Source organism: Podarcis liolepis, assembly GCF_965112155.1.
Source record: "Podarcis liolepis genome assembly, chromosome: 4".
Lineage (NCBI taxonomy): Eukaryota > Metazoa > Chordata > Lepidosauria > Squamata > Lacertidae > Podarcis > Podarcis liolepis.
Genome location: NC_139558.1, coordinates 75014808 through 75035421, shown reverse-complemented (window position 1 = coordinate 75035421; position 20614 = coordinate 75014808). Strand labels below are relative to the sequence as shown.

Genomic DNA, 20614 nt, shown 5'->3' with positions numbered 1-20614 from the left:
CAGCACCCGTCCCAGATGTAGCTACCTGGTCTGTAAGTTGCCAAAATGGATGGTTTGACCTGATTAGCATCTCCAGTACCCTAAAGGCATTGTAATGCCTCTAGATCTTAAATGGCTGTACCCATGACAGCCAATGCTCTAGGAAGCTGATCAACTTGGAATACTCTGAAGGAGGCCCAATAAAGTAGACAAGTCACAATTTCAATCCATGTGCAAATCCAGTATGGGAGCATCTTTCCAAGCTTCCTTCTGCATCTTCTCCCAACAGAGAGCTGTGGCTGAGTGTAGGAAATGAGTTCAAATAACTGCTTCTATGGCACCCTTTTGAAACTGTCTTTCTGTTACACTTTTATCGTTTATGCTGTTCTTAAAGGTTTGTTTCCAGAATTGGCTCTATTATTAGACAGAATGAGGCAGCTGCCTCAAGCATCAGGTGGTGGTGATGAGGTGTTGGAGGACAGAGATGTGTGTGTCATGCATAGCTTGCCCTGCATCCTGTAAGCTAGTCTGCTGTGGTGGAGAATGCTGTCCTGTTGCTAAGTTTGAAGTAAGATTCTGTTTGTGGAATTTGGAAGAGATGCCATCTTGTCTTTTTCCTAAGGCAGTAAAATGTCTTAGGCTGGCCCTGTTTGTTTCTGATGTGTCTGCACTGTATTGGGTTGTTGATAATTGACTGCATTAATCCACTGAAGACATCACTGTTATGTGGAAACACTATAACACTGAAGGTTTAGCTACCTAGGCCTGTGTATATAAATATATTCTGTCTCTATCTCTCTCTTTAGAGAACTTTCTCATTGCTGTTAAGCAATTTCTATTGAGCTATAGATAGTAAATATTCCCCCCCTGTGCATTTTTAGTAAATTTAAAATCCATTAACATGTGTGTTATGCAGACTTATACAGGGCAAGAAAGAGAGACATATTTTTGCAGTGTTCAAAATAAATAAGTAGCAAGCACATAACCTTAAAAATTAAAAGTTTGTGGGAAACTTACTGTGCCTTGTGGTAAGTGGGACATATTCCATAAAATGGTGATGGCTGGAACTAATATGAAGTACAGTTTGTTCTGTGGCTTTTGGACCATCTGCAAATGACTTGCAAGAGACACAAGGATACCAAACAAAAGCATAATTGTGATATAATGGAAGTATGAATCAGCCATTCGGACACTCCAGCTGGAAAAAACAGGCAAAGTCTGGGAGTACTTCTAGGGTGGCATTATAGTTCATTATTGACTAGAAAGATGTGAATTTCCGACACTAAGACCCAAGCTCATGATGCCCGAAAAATCTTTCTTTCTGTCTGTGATGGTAATCAATATAATCTAGGTCTTTTATCAGTGGAATGCTGGTGGATTATTATTTTTTTAATGGCTTATCCATGTGGATTGAGACAAACGTTAAGAAGAGATAGGAGTGGTTTCTTCTCCTATCTTTGGTGGTGAAGAGAGAAGTTTGGAAGTTTGCTCAGGATGTAGATAAAGAAGAAAGCTGAAATAAAAATGGGCTATGTTAGGAGAGTGAGCAGCACTGTCTTATTCTTGTTATGCTTTCCACAAAAAGTACAAGCAATAGCTTTTAATAATTTAATAACTGCAGTATCTTTGGAAATGTATTCTCCTTTTATATGTTGCATTCTGAGCATATAGAAGAAATATATGTCAGTCTCCTTTACAATTGAGACTGTGATCCTAAACAGGGCAGATAACCAATAAACATACAAAGGATTTCTTCTTCAGCCGCAGTGAAGATGATGAAACACAGAATACAGTGGTACTCGGGTTACAGACACTTCAGGTTACAGATGCTTCAGGTTACAGACTCTGCTAACCCAGAAATAGTACCTTGGGTTAAGAACTTTGCTTCAGGATGAGAACAGAAATTGTGGAGCGGCACGGCGGTAGCGGGAGGCCCCAATAGCTAAAGTGGTACCTCAGGTTAAGAACAGTTTCAGGTTAAGAATGGACCTCCAGAACGAATTAAGTTCTTAACCCGAGGTACCACTGTACTGCTGAGGTTAAAAGTTTTTAATTAAGCAAGGGAAGATATAAGACAGTGTTGAGTACAGCAATGTAATGGTAACATGACTTTTCAAGTATTTTAAAGTTGTGAATTTCAAATGCCCATGCATTAGGCATGATTTTCTTTCTTGATATCAGAGAAGGAATCGGCACCAACTCGATATTTGGTGTTTTCATTATTTTGTTTTATTGTATTTTGCTTTTGGCATGATTAGCTTATTCATGCCTATTGTATAACATTGTAGTAACTTTAGACATAAAGGACACTCTGAAAACACAACAACAACAACAACAACAACAACAACAACAACAGGAGCAGACTGGGTAACAGGCAGAAATTAGTCACAACTTCAGGCTCCCTGGAACCACAAACATAAGTTTAGTATAGGTACTAAACTGAAACAAGAATAAATACTAACAAATGACAATTTTATAACAAATAGAATTGTTTCTCAAGAATTGCCCAGGCATTATGAGTGGTTCTACCACTGGCAGGTGGGGTAATATATTCTTTTCATGGTTCATATTTTAGCTGTAAACATGTGAGGACTTTATGTTGTTGTTGTTGCTGCTGCTGTTTCCTGCCTAATGTGCAAACATTATGCAGAGGTCTGCTGAGCTATTCCTCCAGATCTGGCAAGATGACCTGCTGCCTCAGGATAACTCATGGAACTCAATTTTATGTGAAATTCCATTCACCTCAAATGCTGCAGCATTTTCCCCCAGAGGGAACAAAATGTAAGTGAAAGCTACCAACGGCTTCTGAAATGGTCACACTTATAATCAATTCTGTTCCTAATTTTTGATTTAATAAATTCAAATTGTCATATTGTGTAATATTTATTATATATTTTTTATCCTACCCTTCCTCCAAGGAGCTCAGGGTGGTATACAAAAATTATGTGAGAGGTTAAATTGAGAGATAGTCGCTGGCCCAAGGTTCATGACTTAAATGGGAATGAATGCACCTCATTCAGTTTAATCACATGACATTGATGCATTTGAGCACCTTGCGTTTCTTATGGAAGTCACTTATTTCCCTCAGCTTGTAGCTACTTTATGCTTATTCACCACAAAATGTGACTGTAGGCTTCTGTTCTATTGTTCATGCCACATTGAGAATGTGGCGTGTAAAACTGCAACGTAAGCTGGTGGCAAATGGATTTGTTGGGAGCAATGGCTGAGGGGGCAAAAGTTGCCATTGCGGATCAGCTCTTAGGCAAATCTGAACCCCCATTTGACTTGTCTGTGAATATTCTGCAGGTTCCTTTATATACTATAGTTCCCAAGTAAAGGCTGCTAAAGCACTTCTGCATGGTGGGCTTTATGTGAGACTGTAGCATAGGCGCCGACTCCATGGGGCCTGAGGGGGCCCGAGCCCCCTCAAAAATTAGTTTGGGGGGGCTCTGCCCCCCCAACAATTTAAGAAAATTATTAGGCACCTTGCCAAAAACCGCGCAGGGGACTCCGACGCGCGCCTCCCAAAGTGACCGGGAGCTCCTGAGAAGGGGCGGGCAGGTCAGTCAGTCAGAGGAAGACCCCCAGCGGCGGGACTTTAGAAAGGAATGGAGCCGCGGGGCCGAGGAACGGCGTATTCGTCGCCGGCGAGGGACCAGGGTGAGGGGAGAATGGAGGGGACGGGAGTTCCCGCCGCCAGAGCGGGGCTTTTTTTCTGGGTTCGGCTAAGGTGACGTTGGTAGGAGGGGGTGGCCGCCTCCCGGCGCGAAGCCTGGGGAGGGCAGGCCGGTTCTTGCATGCAAAAGCACCACTGCCATCCTGCCGCCAGTATGGACCCTGGTATGGGCCCCCCCAATATTTTTTATAAGTCGGCACCCCTGGACTGTAGAGTTATTTTCAGCATTAGGTGAAGACCTTTTCATTATCAGTCTTTAAGTCTTTTAGTGCTCTTTAAAGTCTTTTGTGTAGATTCTTTTCTGTTGCTGATTTTACTTTGTTTTAGATTTCGTGTCTATCTTTTAATTTTACATCTTGTGGTTTTAATTTCTACTTGTACATCACCCAGAGAGTCTTTGTAAATTGGCTGGTATATAAATAGTGTAAAGAAAATAAATGTTTCTAAACTTTTCCCCGCATGTCCTGGCCCAGTTGGGAGGGAAGCTTCCAGTGGTCACGATGAATATGTAGACTGACACATGTGACCGGTCCAGCACATAGTAATAGATCCCCAAATATGGCAGCTTTGCTAGCAGGAACAGTTCTAAGCAGGATCTAAAGGTCAACTGTCATATGTGAAGTAGGCATGATTGCCACTAGGCAAGTGGTGACTACACAGCAGTTAATACTTCACATTTGCTTATTTATATATAGTCTGCCTTTCTTACATGACAGTATTCAAGATGGGACTATGTGGGGTTCCCAAACAGTATTACCTTTCTAGCCACTGCCCAGGTCCTGCTTAGCTTCAGCAAATTTGGTTTACTGTCTATGTTTGCACCAGAGGCTTTAGCGTTTCAGGCATAACAAAGGTGACGTGAAAAGTTGTGCAAATTTCTCCATTATATCAAAAGCCTCCCATGGCCGGAAGGAGACTCTTTTGGAATACAGAATGTCAGTGTGGCTCCGAACTGTTTTTAGGATCTTTGCTAGCTAGAAACTCTTTTAAACTACTAAAATATGTTGTTGTTTTTCCTTAGTCATCCCCCAGCCCAAACTATTTTGAGTTAATTTTCTGTGCATTAAGTAAAAAATACCTTGTTATGGCTGGTTCACCAGGAATGTTATTGTTCTGTAAGCTTGAAATAGTGTACAGGCTAATTGAATAAGAAGTAGTGACTTTTTTTTTTTTTTTGCTTCACCTATCTCTATCTGTTACTTCTAACTTAAGTGACCGTATGTTACAATACATTAATTAATATCAGTGAGTTATGGACTTCCCCTGCATGCGAATACAGGCTCTTGCGGATTGAGCGGATGAGACCAATAGTTGGTTTAACGGTCAAGAAGGTGGTTTCTGCATGTGCTGTAGAGGAAAGTGAGGGGCTAATGGGGGTTGCCAACGTGGGGAGGTAGCCTATCTATCTATCTATCTATCTATCTATCTTTGAGCTTTGTACACCTTCGCAGAGCCCCTTTGCGCTCTCTCGCTCTCTCTTTGCTCCTCCCTTCATGAAAGTTGAGGGGGGTGCACACACACCAAAAAGTTGCAGTTGACCATAGTTTCCCATTACATGTGAGTCATAACTAACTGTATTTTAAATGAAATGATATATTTATTTTTATGTAAACTGCTTTGAGGTCACTTTGTGATGAAACGTGGTAAATAGACACATTACATGCATGCATGCATGCATGCATACATACATCCCTGTTGGAGGGGGGAGTTGGGTATAAATATTTAATCATAATCATACATATATTCATACATACATAATAAACTGTATTAACAATGGTTAAGCCAGATAGTTAAACTTAAACTTTTAACCAAGCCAGATCTGGAACTGAATTCTGGCTTTCTGGAAGCCGTCAACCATAGTTAACAGGAAAGCTATGGTTAACTCTGCTGTTTCCCTGTTTACCTTTTTGCATGAAGAGAAGAAAAAAGCAGGAGCACAGGAGCTATGTGTACCTTTAAACTACTTAAATAGTTTTTTAAATTATTATTATGTAATCTATAAATCTTGTTAAATAAATAAACTACCCTGGCTTATTCATTTAATATTCTGATCATGATTACTGTCTGCCAGATTTTGCCTCATCATAGGTCAGCATTACACTATGCTTATTGTTATGCAGGCATAACAAAATGGCAGCACTTTCTCCAAAATATCTCTGCCATTAGATGAGATTTTAGGATAAGAAGAGTAAACACATCTTAACATGATAAGAACCCTGTTGTATCTACTGCTTATCTCTACTTGCTGTTCTGGAGACTGTGATAATCTTAAAGTGAGTGAATTCATAGAAGAAATAGATTAAGAGACCTGCCAATTTTAAGAAACTATTCAAACTTAAATGTTATATTTGTTGTCAGTGTGATTTCTTTTTAAAAGTTGTGACTATCAAACCTTTATAACTGATACAATAAGAATGTCTATAGTTTTATGTCACTTGAAAAAGGGTAAACACTTTAAAAGAAAAACATATTTTATGGAAGTCTCTCTCTAGTTTGGCCAAAGAGCTTCATAGATACCAATACTATCTAGTATTGTGGAAAAGAAAGATTAAAAGATAGCTATGATGATGTCATATCCTAGTCTACCCCGCACCCTTTCAGTTTAAATTCAGGAATTTTCTGAGTCACTAGCAACAATCTAATGTTTGGTCCCAAAGCAACAAGCTGAATTATTTGGTTTTAGCTGTCAGATACAGTGTTCAAAGTGTAATAAGATCTAGATACAGTATATCTAGCAAAACAGTAACAGTGGGTCTTGGTTTTAAATGTTATTTTACTTTCTGGGGCTAATTTGCTGAGAAAATGGTATTACTGTTTTTCCAAAGTTAAGCTTAGTTTATTGGTAGAAAAACCAGTATGTTTTGGTTTTGGGGTTTTTTTTGTCATAGGACAAATTTAGCAAGGTGTGAATGTCATGTTTTTGCTGATCTATGTAGTGTGGTTTTGGAGCATTATATTCCCTATATTACACACAGAACTCTGATTTGTTTAAGGAGAATAAAAATAGTCTCAAGGGATCAGATATGTAACATATATGGAGTGTCTCCTTGTGACTTCATTTACATATCACTTTAAACCAGGTGTGGGGAACTTCTGGCCTGTGGACCACATTTATTTAGCCTGCTAGACCATTTTCTCTGAATTATGGCTGCTTGCCTTACACCTGACCTCATATGTGACATCAGCTGTGGGGCAGGTAGAGATATGGGTAGATCTCTGGGGAACCCTGCTTGCAGAAAGCAGGGTTAAACTGATGGGCAGCGAGTTCAACCCAGCTTGATTGGCTGCATGACTGAGGAACTCAATCACACAGCCGATCCTGAAGTAAACCGCTTCTCTATGGATAGAGCTGGCACTAAAGTATCCAAATGCCAGCTGACTGTTAGGTGCTTTGAAAGTGCTGTGCAAGGGTCTTTTGACAGGTGACAGGACATGGCACCTATCAGTTGCCTGATGTCATCATGACACCCCATGATAGACAGCTGGGTTGCCCCAACCACCTGCCAAAGTTGGGCCATAAGTTACCCATACCTGCTTTAAACCATAGGTAAACTAAATGATGGTTTAAAGGTGAACATAAACATTTCATTTTCCCTATAATTCACTGGACATGTTGTGTTGCTTGGGAATGATTGTGTAGGAAACTTTGTGTATATCCCCCCAAATTCTCCCCCAGAGTGCAACTTCTGGTGCATTCTGGGGGAAATGAAATGGTTTCAGCTAGAAGTTGCTGCCACCAAAGAAGCTGTCCCCTCCCCCAAGTGGATTATATGAACAAGAACATTCTCATTTGTTCTCTGCACTTGTTTTGGCACAGATCTGGCCGTGTTCTGTTGAATTTTCCATTTGTTTCCATGAGCATATCCATAATTTATATGGTGATTTTGACTGGGGAAATGGTCCACACTGGAAAATGCTTGCTTACCTGTCTCTCCCTCATTTTGCTGGTCTGATCAAATTGAGAGCCTCCCCTCCCCTCTTCCATACAGTTGTGATGGGGGATTGGAAGATAACTCCACACACACACACACCCATCACATCTAGTTTGGTCTTAGGTCTCCTTCAGCTGTGATGGGGAACAAGGAAAATAATTTTTGCTTTTACCAATTGGGAGATTTAAAATGGAGTTTAAGATGAGCTACAAAAAGTATCTGGATTTATAGCAAGTTATTTGAGTTATCTATTGAACATTTGAGCAGAATGAGGCACAGACTGATAGAAACTCGTTTCATGCCTGTGAGTTGATGGTGCCTGGGGATCTTTTACAAGCTGGATCTTTAATGCTTCACCGGCATAGCCAAGATGTCATGGATCCTTTATTCCTGCCTCTTGTTTATTTTCCACAGAAAGTCTAATCATAGGATTCAGTATGCTTGGCATTGGTGATATACATTGGAGCTTCATAGCTAGAATTTTATGCTGCTTTGATTATTCCATTCCTGTGCCAAATAGGATGGCATTTGATTTTTTGTAAAATTGCTTTGGACTAAGAATAATTAATTAATAATCTTGGAAGAAGTGAAAAGACGCCATTAGCACACACATCCTTAACAATTTGGTTTCAAAGTAAAGAAAAACAATGATATACATGTTATTAAACTCAGCACATGCGTTATTGATTTTACATGTCATTTGACAGATCATCTTATAGTTACTGCTAGCAAGCACTATAAGTGTATTTTTAGTTCTTTATTTAAATTGCCACATATGATCTAAACACAAATCCTCAGCTGGTGTCAATCAGCACAACTTCAGCTGAAGTCAATGGAGTGATGCCAGTTTATATAAGCAAAGGATCTGAGCTAAGCTCTTTATTAAGAATTACTAGAACGGACTGTACTCTGTGCTGGGCACTTGTGTGCTGGGAGTTCAAAGTACATAGGAATGCATGAAACATTTTCCTCATTTTCATTTCCAGGCTTCAAGAACACGAAGATATAGCTTGTGAAATCCAAGCTACAAACAGGATGTACATATATTAAAGTTTCAGTTTGTCATTTTAATTTTTTTTCTTATTTTTCCTTTTTTGCTGGGTGGGAATTCTGCTTGATTAAAATCACATTAATCCCAACATTTTTTTTATATTTAAAACAACAACTTTAATTCATTAACCTTGTGACCTGGATGCTGTCTTTAACCATTCCCCAGGGAGTGGCTACTTACCCTCATCTCCAGTCCTGAATTTATAATCCTCAGGAACAAGGCAGTTTCCTGAGATAACCATGCTGCTGCCAGGACCATGTCTGATGGTGCTGCAGGCCCTTCACTTCCTTTTGTGTTAAGGGGTCAGAAGCCCTTAAGACAAGTGGCTGTGGAAACATGCTAGCCGTTTTGGCTCTCTCTCAGCACTGATGGCACTGTGTATGTGACTGCAGCCTAACTTGTTGCTGTTCTACTGAACTGGAGGCAATAGCGAACACCAGGAAAACAGGTGAGTAACGAATTTTAAGGCTGACACAAGTCTCTGAGGAAACTCACTTCCAATAAGTAAAAGATAATGCTGCACTTGGTTGCTTTAAGTAATAATACCAGGGGAAATATTATGTTTATGAGACTTCATAGAACTATAGTTAATAATCTATTAAAGTGATGTGGATTTACACGTGCATTTCTGTAATTAGCTAGGGTTTTTTTTAAAGCAAGTGTATTCTATTAGCTCTGTGATTTAGTTGATTTTTGACTGCTGGCGATGCTGTTGGTGAGACAGAACAACTTTGTTTCTGCCAACTGTAAAATGTTAGTTATGAGGCTCTTTGGTTCGTTTTTTTAAGGGATTTTTAAAAATGTATTTTATAGTTTTGTTCTTTGCTGAACTAGACTTATTTTGGAGGAAGGTTGGGATAAAAACCAAAATGAAACAATTATCAGAGTTCATTCATTTTTAGTTAAATAAGTTTTAGGCTCAATCCCTGACTCTAGAATTGATACTTTGTGTGCTTTGACATGCCTATTTAGAACTATAATGAAATTTTAACCGAGTATCTGTGTTATATTGCTAGCTAATCCTATTCATGTCTACTCAGAAGTAACTACAGCTGAGTTGAATGGGGCTAACTCACAGGTAAATGTGTATACAACTGCAGCCTAAGTATCTTAAAATGTGAGTCCTTTACGTAAAATATCAGTGACTCAACAGAAATTAATAAAGGTTAGGTCTTTAACTGAGATAAATAGCATCTTAAATAGCATCTTAACCAGTGCATCTTAGTCACAGCTCCCACAATCTCTTTCTGTTTCAGTTGATATGTTTGGCTTCATTCATCCAAGAGCTAAGAAAGAAAGACTGACAGCTTTTTCTGACTCTCAGAAAAATACTATGAGTTTTGGTGTAAATGCTTGGAAGCCTTTTTCGTTATTTAATTTTTTTTAAATTCTTTTCTCTGAAAGGATCTATGGAATTCATATTAATAGCAACAACAGTTGTTTTTTAAGTACCGTATTTACGCGAATCTAATGCACAATCAAATCTAATGTACACCTCAATTTTCTAAACCTTGACACCAAAAAAGGATTTGCTGGCGCCATCAAATCTAATTTTCACAACAGCCCCTAATTTTCACAACTTAATTTGAGAAAAATAGGTGTACATCCGAGGTGTGCATTAAATACGGTAATCCTGAGAGACATGTTGGACTCCCTAGATATGGAAAGGAAAATGGGGAATGGAGAGCTTCATAAATTTAAGTAGTCAGATTTCATGAAGAACTCCCTATCTACAATTTATATGAGGGGTGGGCAGACTTCAAGGTTGCAGAATCTGTTTTGCTTTCCTCCCTAAAACTTTCAGGTGGTCAAGGAGACAAGTGCAAAATAGGAGCTTAGAAAAGGGGGCATTTAGAATTAGGAAAAAGGGGACTTATGAGTGCTTCTCAGCACAATAATTTGTTTTTGTTAACTGAGCTCTCAGTCTTTCACAAAAGGTTTGGTGTCTACCCAAGTTTTCTTCATTTCAGCAATCTAATTGGTGTGTGTGTTATGCATTCTTTGGTTGAGGAACTGCATTGCAAAGTTCAGAGAAGTGTAGATTTAGAAAGAGATCTGAAGTTTACTTTGTGCATTGGTTTGGAAAGTGCACATTTTAAAGTTAGCATTGAAATACAAACCAAACCAATTTCTCCCCTTCCCTAATTGTGACTGAACTTCCTTTTCACAGATGCACACATACAAATACATGCAGTTGAGCATTAGGAACATAAGAAACATTCCTATACAGAGTAAAACAGCTGGATTATCTGACTGGCTGAGATTCCCCAGAGTTAAAGAACTCAAGAAGAGCATTGCAGAGTCAAACCAAAGGACTGTCTAGTCCAGTGTCGCAGTGGGAAACCAGATGCCTGTGGAAAGCCCCAAAGCACACCTTGAGAATAATACTCCCCTGCTGCTTACCAGCAATGGGAGCTTCCCCCCAATTCAAATTACAGGTGCAAGAACTCCTGTCTGGATCTGGCCAACAGCAGGGAATAATGGATTAAAGCCCCTCCATGCCAAGGCCTCAATTAGGAATGTGGCTGGGGGTGGTGTGGTGGAAAGGCCTCTCCTCCTTCCGGAGGGGAGGTGTTGTGAGCGGGAGTCGATTCCCGCATCACTCAGGGGGCGATCTGCCCCCTGCCCATCACCACGCCTGCCGGTTGGGCACCCAATCGAGAGACACAGTGGGGGGCATGGTTTGCTGCTCAAATGCGGCTGCACCAGCCATCTCGGCCATTGCACACACATTTTCCCCACGAGTCACCCACCCTCCACTCCCTTTAGGGCTTAGCTTTTCCCTTGACTTTGCTATGGACCTCTGGCTGGTCTCCCTGGTTGCGCAGGGGACCTGGTAGGAGTTTTTTCCAATTGGTAAATTGGCACCGGCCTCTTGGTTTTTTTTGCCTACCTCGTAGCAATCATCCCAACTTTCGTGGTATTTGGCAGTTAGGCATTGGAATGTGTTGTTGGTGTTTGGAAGGGCAAGGTGTGGCCATTGCCTACCCCTTCAATTTGGGGTATTCCGTTAAAGGAATCCGGCGGTCTGATGCATGTGTGGTGGGGGGCCATGGCACGACCTTTGGTGACATCAGGGGAGAGCTTATAGTTGTATTAGCATCAACAGGCTCCCCGACTGGTGGTTAACCCCTCTACAGACTCACCCCTCTCCGAGTGGGTGGAGTCAAATCTTCCGTGGTCCAATGCCTAAGCCAATACCTTCTCACATGCTGTAATCAATAAAGTTGTGGCCTTTTTCTTGCCCATTAACCTAATAAACCGTGTCCATGTGTCTTATTCCCCAAGCAGGGATCGGGTCCTCGAAATCACAATGCTCATTTTCCAAAACCATGTGTGAACCAGAATGCAGCTATTATTCAAAATTCACACACATCTAAAGGAAAAAAAACTGTATGTACATTTCCAAAATATAAGATAAAAAACAAGTAAAATAAAAACCTACATACAGCAACAGTGTTTTGTGTTGTGTAGACTCCTATGATGTAAGTAATGGGCCCCGCCTGATAGCCTGCTCCCTAAAATATCACTAGTTTGCTCATTTCAATATATAGGGTGCCTACATTCTGCATGGACTGGTTGCATGGCCTATATTCAACACAAAAAACAGCGACAATTTGTTGTTGACGAAGGACAGCTGGACATATAACGGGCCCCATTACCTTCAGTAGCTTAGGGCCTAATCAAACCTAAATCCAGCCCTGTCTGTACTGCTTATATTTAAACATTTGTTGCATTTTATGTGGTCATGTGTCAGCCATATGAATTGTGTATGGAATGGTGTTGCTAATGGTGCCGTCTGTAGTTAGAATGAACCCATCAGTAAAGCCCTTGAACTGATCTGTGTTTTATCACTGTGCAATCAGAACCTCTCTAAACTAGCTCCAGAATGTTTTCAAAACACTGTGATCTGAAGAGGCAATCTAAGGACAAGCTCAATATGGCATGTCTACCCATGTCCTTATCCCGATCTCTTGAGGTCCATCATTTTATTTTCATCTTCAAAATTTTCCATATCAACTGTTACTAAAAACTAAGCACATTGAGACACATTGTGCTGATCTCTTTTTTTTTTAAGTTCCAGTAATATTATGCCGCTCTAGTGAGTGAGTGAATGAATGAATGACTGTCACTAACATTTGTATTTATTTTTGAAGATATTGCTCTTTTATAAAAATGCATTAACGTGTTACAGTGTTGACTAGCCTGCAGGTTTTGTGATAATCTCTAAAGTTGGTAGGCAAAAAGGCAAACATTACCAAGATGTGAACTCCACAATCTGTCAGAAAGCCTTGTAAGCAACTCTGAATGTGGAAAGTTTTACAGCTCGGAAAATAATTCCTTAGCTGTATACACACAGAACCATTCATCGCTGCATAGGAGAAACGACATGCTATTTCTTTTATCAAATGGAAGAAATTTTAAAAGTAGAGATAATTGCTTTCTAGGTAATGTGTGTTGCCAATTGAGATAGAACCAGAAATATACCCAGATATCTAAAAGCAAAATATTTGGTCACAGGGACTATGAAAAGCTAGAGAACATCCATCTCTATGGGTTTGCAGTGTAAAAGAATATAATTTGTTTGTTTTCTACACCACCCTTCATCTGAGGATCACAGAGCAATTTACAATATAAAAACACAAACATTCATAACAACAACAATTTATTTGTACCCTGCCCATCTGGCTGGGTTTCCCCAACCACTCTGGGCGGCTTCCACAAAGACCAAAAATACACTAATATGCCATACATTAAAAACTTCCCTGAACAGGGCTGCCTTCAGATGTCTTCTGAAGGTCAGGTAGTTGTTTATCTCTTTGACATCTGATGGGAGGGCGTTCCACAGAGCGGGCGCCACTACCGTGAAGGCCCTCTGCGTGGTTCCCTGTAGCTTTGCTTCTCGCAACGAGGGAACCACCAGAAGGCCCTAGGTGCTGGACCTCAGCTTCCGGGCAGAACGATGGGGGTGGAGACACTCCTTCAGGTATACTGTATGAACTCTTCATGTGGGCTCTCCTAGTTGCTCATCTGCTAAGTTGGTAAAGTTGGCCACGAGGGAGAGATACTTCACAGTGGGTCCACTGCGGTGGAACTGCCTTCTACTAGATCTGCACCAAATCTCTATGTTGAAGGATTTGAGGGCGGCTCTGAAGACTCCCCATGCCCTCAGTTGACCTTCCAGGCACGATGCTCATTGGCTGTGATCATCTGTTCTCAATAATATTGTAAAAAAACAAAAATGTAGTTAAGGGAGTGTTAAGGGAGATGGCATTTCAACTGTATTGCTTGACATGTGAAAGTGACTTAAACTGGAGACTTAGAAGAGAGTTGAAAGTGATGTGAGAGATACTGTATTCCCATATGCATTCATTTTGTCTTGGTTGTTGCCGCTGGTTAAAAAAGTTAGCAGGTTTTTGAAACAGTTCAAAATCGTATCTACCAGATTTAAATATGGAATAAATCCATACATCACTAACAGCGACCCTTCTTTCAAACAGCCTTCAATTCTCTGAAAGAAGCTGCATTCTGCCTACACTAGCTATACTGACCCTCCAGAGCTCCCTTCCTCTCCATCTTAAAGAAGGATTTGCTTTAGCCCATAATCTCTACAACTGTCCAGTGATAATTGTATTAAATTCAGTACGTGGCTCTATTCTATGAGCTCATATAATCATCTTTCAGAGCTATTTTTTCATAGGCAGTGTATCATCAGTTGCACAGTGCAGTGACAGCTTTTGAACCAGAGCAGCTTCTCTTTCCTATCTGAGAAGGAACACTCAGCCCCCGACTCAAAATTGTGCCTTATACAAGCTATTGTCCTGTGAAGTACAACTTCTACTTCAGAGAAGATTATTGGAGGAAGCTAAAGTCGTCTGTTGGGGAACTATAGCCTCCAGGAGCAAGAATTTGATTCTTCTTTGTCAGTTGCACGCTCTAATACCAAACTAGAAGAGAAGGTGGAAAACTAACTGTACAAATGCAAACAGCTCTTTGAGTGCTTGCAAAATACTATTCTCTTCTTCTTCCCCAAAATGGACTTGATTTCTGTGGTAAATACATGTGGATCTACCCCCCCACCAGATGTTTTACATCCACACAGTACATTTGGATAATTTCTGTACACAACTATAATTGTGTTTTACCTACTCAGTGAAATAATCATCTGGAAAGGCAATAAATGACCCAACGTATCCACTGTTATCAGTACAGCTGTTCCAATGCTTGCCCCTTCCTTTGCCCCAGCATGGCTAATGTTCGGGGATGAGGTTGTAGTCTAACAACACCTGGAGCACCCACACATTCCCATCTTTGCTGCAATACCACAAATTACTAAATCTTAGAAATCCAGAACTAACCTAATCATAAAAATCTCTAGAAGCAGGCATTTCCCCCCCAGCCAGAATTCACAGGAACTCAGTTCTGGCACCTTTCAGGTGAGTTCCATTGCCATTGTAAGAGAACAAGGGAGGAAGGAGTTCGCGGTGAGTTCCAGTACCTCTTTTCCTAGAAAAATAGCACTAAACTGGACAGCATGTTGAATCCACTGATTTGGCCCTTAACTGACTTAATATGGAAGTATCTGAGAAAGCCACCTGTTTACAACATCCATATTCACAAGTAAGATTTTGATAACACAAAATAGTTGGCTCTGTATTATTGCATTAGCAGACCTTCTAAAGATCACATTTGTGTTTTTTTATCTAGTAACCAGTGTGAAAGACACTGCCATCTATCATTAATAAATAAATAATGAGCTGGGTAGAACTCTGCAAATGCATGTTGATCTGATGCTATTTTTTGCAAGTTAGACAGATGTGCAAAAACCGCCCATCAGCTCTTTGCTCAAGACTAGCTATCAAATCAAAAATCTGTGGACTGGCTCTTCAAATCCCAGCACTAATCGCAATGATAAAGAGCTACCTTTTGATTAATCCTGCCCCGGACTTCAACAGAAAGATACTGCAGTTTAATTACTGAGTGAAATCTACTTTGTCTGATCTGCTAGCCTGCAATGTAATTTTGTAATATAATCAGCATCGCCCTTGTCTGGAGTTCTAGGGCTATGAAGTCCAAGGACTTGTTTGACTGGAATGAAGAAAATGAACAAACAACCACTAGCCACAGTGTCTTAATTAACAAAACCTTGTTCCAGTACTAGTTATTTTTGCTATTGGTGTTTATGACACCAAAACACGGGTGCACTCCCTTATACAAGTACAGGTAACAAATAAAGCAGCTTTTGCAATTATATTTAAAAGTGAGGAACCAGTGCATGACATATCTTTGTTTTAAGCATCAGGCAATGGACTGCTCCAAATATTCATATGGAAACTCATCACTTCATATAGGTATCCATTTAAGCTCTTGCTGTATGTCCCTTATGATGGAAAAATCAAAGTAAAAAGATGTAAAATGTCTATTTCCACCAGGAAGGCAAAAACAGAAAGTGAAGCATCAGCTGCCCTTCTCATTGGCACAGAACAGGCTATGGTTCAGATGTTCTACTTTGAAGTAGGAAATAAAATGCCTCAAATTTGACCAAAAGCAGCTGCTTTAGTGCTGGCATTGGGGTTCTTTTGCATTTAGCATCAGTGTTGCAGGCACAATTTCAACAGGTTAAGCCCTTTCTAGTATGGAAAGAGTATTATCTCTAGAGTGGCTGGGGAAACCCAGCCAGATGGGGAGTATTAACAACAACAACAACAATGGGGAAAGCTTCACCTGTTAACATTCTATCCCTCAAGCATTCTTATTACATCTGGTCACTGATTTATTTTGGCATTTTTCACTCCAGTTGCAAAAGAAGACACAAATTTGCATATGACACAAAGCACATGCAAATGTTATGCGTGTGTCCAATCCACATACAGTGTACTGGGCCTAGGAAATCCTGTTAGTGCCCTTGCATGCAGGTATAAAGCTTGGGCAAGTCAACATCACAAGATGTTGTCTACTTTAGAATCTCTTGAAGATACTATGAGCTGGGGTGGCGGGGGAGAGATAGTGTGTAAATGTACCTAATTAACTTAAATAAAAAGCCATAAACCTGACTTTATATACGCAGCAGCATTGCATGCTACTTTCACTTACTATTACTGCTGAATAACTGATCTTAAGAGGGCATCTCGGTTAGAAGAGGGGTGTTAATTCACTAAGGACTTCTCAGTCCAAGCCCTCCATGCTAAATGAGACCAATGGGAGTTCTGATTCCCAAGTTCTCAATTGTGATGCAAAGCAATCAGATTAAAATTACCACTGAAACACAGGAGACATTAACGACTTTCCCCAGGATTCAGTCAATGCAATCTGCAGGTCCCTTCACTTTCTCCTGACAATATTCAACTTTTTTCTACTTTACATGGAGGGAAATTCTTAGAGTAGGAAAGTTTAAGATTGTGATTTGGTAGCGTTACAGAAAAATAGCTTTCTAGTGGAACTGTGAAGCCCTCTGCCCAGAAGTCTACCCAACTACTAAATAGACTAGTGTTTTGATTCTGTCTTTAACTGGTACACAGCAGAAAAAAGGGGTGGCGAAAGGAAGGCTGCATAGCAAGTGTATGTACACAGGAGCATAGGCAAAATAGTTTTTGTGAGCACTGAGGCCAAAAGGACATCTGACAAAATGGGCTGTTATCTATGAAATATTATGTCACCATAATTTATTATCTTTTCAGATACCACAAGACTCTGTTGTTACAGATTTTGGAAGTTTTTAAAAATAATATTGCCCACTTTTACTGGGTGTTTGCACATGTGCACCATAATTTTGCAGTATTCTTCACTATTGCCAACATGAATTAATACCTTTAATCTATTGGTTTTCTGGTCTCACACAGTCTCTCTCCCACATCTAAGGTTCATGCAGGTATCTTTTCTATGACAGCAGGAGTTCTGGGTGTGTATTTCTCTGTGTAATGCCTGCAGCAGCAGCAGCAGCAGCAACAACAACAACAAGATGTAGCACTGGGGACTGTTGAGATGTATTAGATGGACACTGAGCATCATATAATGCTCCTAGGAACAGCTTCATTGTCCAAAATTAGCAGTAGTCCATCGTTAGCAGGGGATAGCAACTTCTCAAGGGCTGACATTTGGGCTCACATCTTTGGGTTTTTCCCTGATAAAAATGTTAATTTGAGAAATGGATGTAGAACAGAGAATGGGCATTGCTTACTGAGGACTTTGCAGGCTGAGAATTATTGTTTCGAAGGCTATTGATTTTTGCAGCAGCTGATATTTCAATCTGGGTGCAGCATGTCTGTGCCTCTACGCACACTGTCAAGAAGAAATATGACAGTGTCTTAAAAGATTAATAATATCGCTGGTCCTCAGGAGGCCTGTCTTAATTCACTGGCCTGTTCCTTGACATGTACTGTAATTTATCTAGTCTGATTTGAATAGCAAATGGCGATCGGCTGCCATTAGGGAAATAGGCATCATTCTTATTGATCCAGCATAGGCTGCATTGTATTTAAGGGGAGCTGCAAAATGTTATTAACTTCACGATGAGATGCTAGAACAGTTCTCCACACCCCCAAAGTATAAGGGGTAGTGTATCTTAAAATAACAATGAAGTGGTTGATACGGAAAGAGAAGAGTGATTTCTCTTAACGTGCTTGCAAAGGCAAGGGGTGCTATCTAGTTGGTGACCTTGCATGGATGGAAGGCAAACAGAAGGAGAGGCTCATATACGGAGATATAGGCTCATTCAGATATCCTGGACACAAGCCACATAGGGCTTTGTAAGTCATAATCGGCACTTTTGAGTTTCTGTTTTCCCTGTAACCGGCTCAAGTCAGCAACCCGGCCGCAGCATCTTGGACCCACTGAAGTTTCTGAACACCTTTGAAAGGCAACCCCACATAGATAATGTTAATAGTAATCCAAACAGGATGTAAGTAAGCATGTATCACCATGGTCAGATGAGACATCTCCAGGGTGCTGCTGGCACACTAATTGTAAATGTATAGACACACTCCTGGCCACTGCTGAAACCTAGGCATATATCCTCAGGGTTAAATCCAGGAGTGCACCCAAGCTGCAAACTTGAGTTTTCAGCAGGTTCAGTGTAACCTAATCCAGCACAGGTTGAATCTCTAATCCCTGATCTGGCCTTTCGATTGACTCAGGAGACTTCTATTTCTTAGGGAGCTGTCTGCTACCCTGGCAGTCATGGTTTCTCTGCAGATGTTACCAAGGGAAATGTGATAGGACAATTATGGTATTACCAGGGATGCATATATTGGAGGACATCCTGTCAATTTCAGTGGAACTTCCATCTGATTAATAATACGTAGGATTGTATTGTATTTTTGCTCAGGATACATATAGGAAGTATTGCATTAATATTTTTCTTCTTCTGTGCCATCATCCTGTGGAGGAAAAAATTGCAATAGAAGTAGCTCTTAGCTAGTTTGCTTCTTTTCTCTGGAACTGAAAGCTGTTCTTGAGGAAGACAATAAAAAGCTACAAAAATGGCCAAGCACAAACCAATAAAATAGATTGAAAATGACTTCATTATTTTGAGCGGCAGTAATTGCTATACATTGTGATGCTTGCATAAAAAATTAGTTAATATGTAGGAAAATGACATGTGATCCTTTTTATTTGCCTGATGACTTTAGTCTCTGAGTGAATGACTTATTAAGGTTAATAAAGAAAAATTTGCTTGTAACTGGCAATAAGCTAGAATTTAGCATGCCCTTATGAATTCTTTCTGAAAGACTGGAGGAATAAACAACATATAGGTTCTAATGCTCGGCTATCTATTTTATTTTTATTTATTTTCTAATAGAGATTCAAGAATAAACAATGTGTTCTAACTTGTTTGTCTTTTGCCTGCCTGCCTGGGCAGGAATGCTATGGCTTTCTTAATTCTCCTGTGTGATTTATCATCCCCAGTTCATTGTTTTGCATAACTCTGCTCAAAATGAAGAAATGTCATTATTTTGCAGTGAAAAAGTTGTCATTTGCATAATGCCTGCCATTAATTATTGTGAGACTAATGCAGCTGTTGATATTTTTAGGGCACAGTGGTACAGCCTGCACCTTGTATAATGTCATTCTGAAAACATTGGTAGTTAATAGGTGCCACAACATTGCACAAATGCAAGAAAGGAAAAGAAAAAGAAGAGGACATAATAGAACAGGCTGTGATCTTTATTTAGCGTTTCCCCCCTGAAATACTTGCTGAGAGACAGCTCTAAAAGAAAATCAAGAGAACAGGAAGATGCAAAATAGAAAAGGAGGGGAAGGGGAGAAGGAGGATGTAAATGTGATCACACACACACACACACACACACACACACACACACAACTGCAGCATGAGGTTAAGGTGGAACTAATCAGGTAAAAACACACTCATTATTCTGCTGAAATAGGAATAATGCCCTAAATTTAACTAGGGGCTCCTCAGAGTGGAGGCTTTTACTCTGCAAATCTGCATGGAATAATGGTTATGTCATTTAATGACTGTATTGCAGTCTCTGAGCATATAGTCTTTCAGCACAAATCTATGCATGTGAGGGCTTGTCTTAAAAGGCAGTAGTTGCACATTAAATAAATTTAAAACATAATGTTTATTGGAAGTATGTCCCATAATGTTCAAAGAGGATTACTCCATTGTAAATGTGTCTAGGGTTGCAGTCCCAGGGATAATGCAGGCGTGTTCTTCTTCTGATTCTGATTCTTCTTCACTGAGAGCCAGTGTGGTGTAGTGGTTAAGAGCGGTAGTCTCATAATCTGGGGAACCGGGTTCGCGTCTCCGCTCCTCCACATGCAGCTGCTGGGTGACCTTGGGCCAGTCACACTTCTCTGAAGTCTCTCAGCCCCACTCACCTCACAGAGTGTTTGTTCTGGGGGAGGAAGGGAAAGGAGAATGTTAGCCGCTTTGAGACTCCTTAAAGGGAGTGAAAGGCGGGATATCAAATCCAAACTCCTCTTCTTCTTCTTCTTCTTCTGATGCCATCTTTT

At 40.3% G+C, this 20614-nt stretch overlaps 1 protein-coding gene and 1 long non-coding RNA gene across 28 annotated transcripts in view; one reads left to right on the top strand and one right to left on the bottom strand.

Annotated features, from left to right (window-relative positions):
• ZBTB20 (zinc finger and BTB domain containing 20) overlaps positions 1–20614 on the top strand; it is a 493834-nt gene that overhangs the window by 193185 nt on the left and 280035 nt on the right. Inside the window, exon 1 of one of the 27 annotated variants that reach the window (XM_083500896.1) lies at positions 8964–9086. The exons of the other annotated variants lie outside the window; for them this stretch is intronic. The gene's annotated coding sequence lies outside the window, so the exon portion shown is untranslated. Of the gene's footprint in view, positions 1–8963; positions 9087–20614 lie in introns of those variants that run through there. 27 annotated transcript variants of the gene reach the window in all.
• LOC310705933 lies at positions 1964–12078 on the bottom strand. Its single transcript, XR_014525532.1, has 3 exons — positions 11951–12078; positions 3864–11187; positions 1964–3356 (listed from the first exon to the last, which is right to left on the bottom strand). It is a non-coding gene; the product is annotated as an uncharacterized lncRNA (long non-coding RNA).